Source organism: Biomphalaria glabrata, chromosome 12 (assembly GCF_947242115.1).
Source record: "Biomphalaria glabrata chromosome 12, xgBioGlab47.1, whole genome shotgun sequence".
Classification (NCBI taxonomy): Eukaryota; Metazoa; Mollusca; class Gastropoda; family Planorbidae; genus Biomphalaria; species Biomphalaria glabrata.
The window spans coordinates 30488689-30495777 of record NC_074722.1 but is presented as its reverse complement, the minus strand read 5'-3'; positions in this window follow the sequence as shown (position 1 = coordinate 30495777).

Sequence of the window (7089 nt, the reverse complement as noted above, 5' to 3'; positions counted from 1 at the left end):
CGGACCCAACTGCTTTACCACTCAGCCAATACGCCCTCTGGTCATAAGACAAGTACATAACCATCTCCAAATGTTGCCTTTCATAATGTTGGCATTGAATGACTGATATTGAAATGTCGCCATTGATTGGTTATTTACAAAGATTTCTTCGATCAAAACACAAATAACACCTTGCCACATTGACGACACCTTGCCACATTGACAACACCTTGCTACAAAATCACTTTACTATATTATAATTGCACCGCATTGTCTGTTCAAAAAATCTCGTACAATAATTTAGTTATTGTAATATCTTTGTGGTGTCCGTGACATTCTAAATTGAAAGTATACATCATTTAAATTATATAGACATTGTAAAGTTACATTAAGTAGGATTGAGTCTGAATTTGATGTTGTAGAAATAGATTTTAAAATATTGCTTTCTTCATTGGTTAGTGTTTCTTAAAGAACATCGAGATATTAAAAAGTAACTAAATTGTAGAATATGCAATTTATAGTTTAAATACATATCATTCTAAAAAGTTAAAAGTAAACGAGGATTATTCTAATTTTAGAAATGTCAATAGAATGTCAGAAAAAGATTATATGTCAGGATCTTTGATGACAAATTAAGAATGTTCAATGGTGACCTTTTTTTCTTTTCTGCCTCTTTTTTGTTTAATAGTCCAAGTTGTATTAGAGTCACATATAGTGTCATCAAATTCTCATGCACTTTACGGCATTAATTATACAATTGTAACTTTTTAACTCCCCTTCTTGTGAATGGACTCCAACTGTGTTGGGAGCTCAGGTTCAAAATGTCAACCCCCAAGAGTGTCTTTTCTGCTTTTTTTTTTTGTTTTGTTGTTGTTTGAGCCCAATTCTATGAGACTTGATGAGGTTTTAAATACCTGGTCGCCGTCCACTGCTGGACCACAACATCCTTTGTGTTCTCCCCCCCCCCCCCCCCCAGCTAACAGGGTGTTCTTTTTTTTTTTTTTTTGTATAACTTTCTCTTGTCTGAGATGTTACAATGGATCTGTTTATAGCAGAAAACATCTGAACTTTTTGTTCTTTCATGTTGATGGCATCTTTCAACCCCATGATGTACACCCAAAGGCAGAACATTTGAAATTTTGACAGGTTTACAAATTAAGGACTAAAAGATCAATTATATATATATATATATATACACATTCAGACCTTGCGATCTTTAGGGCAGATGATGTTAAGGTCATCAGGTTCTTGAGCCAACGTATAACGAGCAGGGTGTCATATGGCTAGCACAACGACCAAACGCCTTTACTTTTCCCATCTAAAGTCGGGTACCCATTAGAGTTGGGTAAACTCAAGGGCATCCTGAAAATGTCGAAATTCAAAATCCCATTCTTCATCGAGATTCGAACACAGGACCTCAGGTTCGGTTGCCTAGTAAAGCAAAATAGTTTAGGAAAAAAAAAATGTATAGATATATAGATATGAATGTCTTTTTAAAATTAAATCATGTGTATGCATATATTTATGAACAGACGAGATGATAATAATAATTTGATAATAATATATAATTCCATTGCAATGAAGTTGAGGTGCTACAGAAGGATCCTAATTATCACATTCAAAGACCGCATCACAAACCAAGAGATTAGAGACAGGATTACTGCAGCGATCGGACCCCATGATGACCTGCTAACTATAGTAAAATAAAAAAAACGGAAGCTTAAAATCTTTGGCCATATTACAAGATCTTCGGGGATCGCAAAGACCTTCCTTCAGGGAAAAGTACCAGGAAAAAGAAGAAGAGGCAGACAGAGAAAGCGATGGGAGGACAACATAAAAGAATGGACGGGCCTGCAATTGAAAGAGGTTCTAAACAAAGGCAAAAGACAGGGAGGAATGGAGCTAGATGGTCGACGAGTCTTGCTTGGTGCCCCAACGGTCAAACAGACTAAAGGAAAGGGAAAGGTAAAAATAATATATAAAGCGCTATTACCAAACATAATGCAGGCTCGAGGGGCAATGATAACATAACAGACAAGTGTTATTTTGGCAAACTAATCCGAGTTTTGAACAGATAAGTTTTGATGTTCTTGAATGTAGTCAAGCAAATTGTTTATCAGAACTCAGTGAGGCGAACGTTATAACCAACAGATAAGACTTATAAGCAGCAAATCAGACGAAGACCTTTTTAGAAGCAAATGACTAATGCTATATAAGAGATTGTAAAATGATGGAGCTAAATCCAGTACATAATACATTTGGTTTCATTAGAAGTCTTTTTTAAAGATTCACATTAGGGAGATAACTCATGAATATAATTACTTCTAAAAGTTGCCTCCCTCAAAACAAAATCCTAATTTAAATGTATAGAAACCATTGTTCTTCCTTGCTGGTAAACTCGGTAGCTTCCCTTTGGTCTCTCATGACGTTTCAGGAGTTTACATCCTTCTGTTCCGGTACTGCAGTTGTCTTGGGTATTATTTGCGTTACATCTGTTTCAAACAAACTAATGAAGGAGTGAAGCTGGTCTGGGCAAGTCAACACCTTTCTCTAATTCGCCAGATAGTGTATATTCTTTCTGCCGAGTATTTTGGAGTGTATATGCGGGTTTAAGATGTAACCTTTAAGAAAGTAGGGTAGATGTTTTGATTGAAATAATCACGGGATAGTCAATAACAACAAAATAAATTTTAAAAAAGCAAAGCTTTTATTTTGGACCAGGCATATAATTAAATTTGTAATAGATCTAGACTAACAATAAAAAAAAGCATTTATACAATTTTTTTAAAAAGGGGGGAGGGGAGGGGATTCAAAGTCATGGCTCAAACCTTCTCAAGCCAACACGGAATCCACTCTGCTAATGGAGAGCTTACGAACATGGACGATTGTTTACTTATCTATTTTTCAATAGTCTCGACCTATTTTTCAGACTACAACGTATAAAGGGGACTAATTCAACTCTTACCACCACTTCAATCAAGTCACCCTAAAGATCCAGAAAATAAAAATCCCAGTCATCGCCAGGATTCGAACCCGGGACCCTCAGTACGGAAGCCAGGCGCTTTACCACTCTGTCACAGCATCTCTGAGCGCCTAAAGGCAACACTCAACCTTGTTCTTCCAGTGGTCCTCAAAAGAGTTAGGACCATTGCGCACTGAGCATGCTGTAAGCATGAAAGACGCGTCATATAAAAGCAATTTTGAAGAAACAAAACAATATATTTTAGAAAGTGACTTGTAAAATGATATGCCATCTGATTGTTATATTTTGTAAGGCAGCTCAGTTACACCTCTGTGGAATGTCTGAACTGTTAATATACACAGTCCTTGACTTAGGAAATAGACACGCCGGACGTTGCTACTACGTATTGACGTCAATAGCATTGTTTCAAGTTTACCTTGACCAAGTCTTTCAACTAAATTGTTTATTTGCTTTTTTTTTTGTTTTGTTTTGTTTCTTTTTCGCCTGGTGCTAATCCCTGTGTTACTACTTAAATGTAGGTTATTGGCCACAACAAAGGCGTTACCATGTCAACAAATAGTTGTTGGTCTAAGGCAACCCACTCAGCTAAATGAAGCCAAATAAGGTAAAGATGTTTCCTTAAATAATGGCAATAATTAAATGATTAAACAAACAAGTATGAGTCCATCTCTTCCACAAAGATCTGCTAGGCCCTACCCGGGCAAAGCGGCGCCCGGGTGGTAACGGTCTATGAAGCAGACGCACTAGCGGATCCAGAACTTTGGAGTGGGGGGGGCTATTTTTTTCCAAACCCTAACCCTAACGCCCAGTAAACCCCAACCCTATGTATATATGTGCGTACAGCAAAATTTATTCAACTAGAAAAATTTCGGATTGGGTAATGGTTGGGGCTTGCAAAGACCATCCTTCAGGAAAAATACCAGAAAAAAAAAGAAGAAGAGGCAGGCAGAGAAAGCGAAGACAACATAAAAGAATGGACGCGCCTGCCATTGAAAGAGGTTCTATCCAAAGGAAAAGACAGAGAGGAATGGAGAAAGGCGGTCGACTAATCTTATGCGGTACCCTAACGGTCCAACAGACTAAGTATAGGTGAAGGTGAACGTGAAGGTGAAATATCTGATACTTCTCTCCCTTTACTATTGAAGTAGTAATTAATCTTTTCATAAATTACCGTTATGGTTTATACAGAACCACTGCAAGATGTCTATTTGAATCACAAAGATTTGTTTTTATTTCTCATTCGGTGCAATGAATATATTTTTTGTTATCTTTGTTTCTGCTTCCTGTGTCTATAGAGCTTAATTTCGCGACCTTTTTACATTGTTGTCACTTCTGTCTATTTTACCCCTTCCGTGTGACCCTGCTTCTCCATGTGACCCTGCTTCTCCGTGTGACCCTGCTTCTCCGTGTGACCCTACTTCTCCGTGTGACCCTGCTTCTCCATGTGACTCTGCTTCTCCACGTGACCCTTCTTCTCCACGTGACCCTGCTTCTCCGTGTGACCCTGCTTCTCCATGTGACCCTGCTTCTCCGTGTGACCCTGCTTCTCCATGTGACCCTGCTTCTCCACGTGACCCTGCTTCTCCACGTGACCCTGCTTCTCCATGTGACTCTGCTTCTCCATGTGACTCTGCTTCTCCATGTGACCCTGCTTCTCCATGTGACCCTGCTTCTCCATGTGATCCTGCTTCTCCACGTGACCCTTCTTCTCCACGTGACCCTGCTTCTCCACGTGACCCTGCTTCTCCACGTGACCCTGCTTCTCCATGTTGGTGGTTTTTCTTACCATCTTTTTCGCTGCATTTCAAACAATGCTCAATGGTGTGGGAGGGAGGGGGCATGTTGAACCTCAGTCATTTTTGCGGACGTCGACACAATGGTTTGACGTCTGCTGCTTTGGTTTACAACTGTGACCTACAACCTGTGACCTTCAACCTGTGACTTACAACCTGAGCACAACACTAACATGAAATAAACGACATCTTTACTATGTGACTTGAGAGGCGTTTTTTTTTTTTTTTATGTTTTGATTCGTTTCTCCGAAACTACTTTTGGTCGGCTCTTGTTTTGTAATGACAGACAGAAACATTTTAAGCAACTCGCATGACGTCATCAGTTTTTGTTGTGATTTATAATGAGCTAGGGTCTAAATATGGAGGTCATCTTTAATATCCAAGTTTTAATGCTTGCTATAAATACACAGGGTGGGAATAAAACGCTGCTTCCAAATTAACGATGACTAATAGGGGAGTACGTTTTAGTAACGAATATTTCAGTCTTTTTACAAAGCTTATAGCAAATCACTCTGTCTGTCTGTCTGTAACGAATCTTGTACACGTTAGTTCCTCTACTTCCCAGTCTAGGATCAAGTTGAAACTGCACAGAGTGACAGTAGCACATTGCCGATGACAACACACAAAAAAAAATTTTTCTTTTAAATTTACCAATAAGTTATCTAGTTAGTGGTTATTAATTATTTTTTATATAGAAAAACGGAGATAGATCTGGCAGCAATTGTGCTGTTATGCCTCTTAAGTAAGCTTTGTTTTTTTTAAGTATTTTTTTTTATTGTTTTGCTAGTTATATATATATATATATATATATATATATATATATATATATATATATATATATCCACCCATAAAGCAATTTGTGGCGGAAAATTAATGGCGGTTGGTCGTTGTGCTGGCCACATGACATCCTCTTCAACCGTGGGCCACTGAAACAGATGACCTTTAAATCATTTGCACTATAAACCGCAAGGTCTGAAAGAGGTCACCAATAAAAATTTTGGAAACACTGCTATGTATTGAGAGCTACTTATATTCCTGTGAGGGTATTATTAGATATGTACAAAGATATTCTCTTAATTATGAAACGATGACAAGACTAGATTTTGAGATGTGAATCATCGTCCTTTTATACAAGACCTTAGATTTTTCAAGCTAGACACAGACAAAGACAGTCAATACATTCCAAGTTAGGATGAAGTCTTGTTTATCTCAAGGATCATCTTTTTCCCTTGATTTTGACTTGCAAACACTGTCTAAGACTTAAACTTTTTTTTTGTTTACTATAAGCATCAAGGTTTGGACCTAGAAGTAAGTCGATTTTCACCGCGTTTGTTTACATCTGTAGTGACGTCAGTGAACTGACCTTCTCAAAGATGACCTCGACCCTTAACAAACCTGAAGTCTGACAACATTGAATTTCGGAATTAAGACTACTAGTTATGTAGCCTAGACCTGGGTGTTCTATCATTCGGTATGTCATCGTGAAATAAAGAACAAGTACACGAGTCAACGTGACCGAAAGATGTGATCTTGTATTTTTTAAGTTTCAAAAGTTACTTCTGAAGTGAAGATTTGTAAACCCAACCCAAGCCTCGGCCAAGGATGACGGCGAGTAGGGTTTGAACCCTCAACCATCATGGCAGGGCCGGCCTTAAGCCACTGCAACCTTTGTGATCGCACTGTGCCCCGCACTTTCATAGTCCCCGCATAATTCGGTGTAAAACATTTTTTATTAAACCATTAAAATTTTAATTTTACACAGTACCCGTAACTGTGGCATAAGGTGAAAGAAGCTTCTCGCGCCTTCAACTAATCAAGATATACTTGGGGTCAACAATTCTCTAAGATAGATTGAACAAATTGATATGTCTTGCTATTTAGCCTGATCTATGTTGGAAACAGAATGTTAAGGATATATGGCCCACTGTAAAACTTCGCTACACGCAAGGCACGTAAAGTTCATTTGATCATGATTTAGTACTTTGTAAAGAAAGAATAAAATGCAAATACAAAATCTTAATTTTCACTTATCATTATCCCTACCCAGACTGAGCCCGCGCAATCCGTTTCGCATAGGCCTCCCTATTGTTAGGGCCGGCCCTGCATCATGGTGACAGACCTAAAAGTATACAACATGGCGCATCCATATTTAAAAAATAAATAAAATGCATTGTGCTATGGAAATATTTGAAAGAATTTTTTTTTAATTACTTGGCTTTATAGAAAATTGAATATTCATGAATATTTATCACTTTAGTGTAGTATTAGTATAGCTACAAGCATCTAGATCTGTTGCAAGAAACATTGTTATTTGGTAATGTATTTAGATAGTTA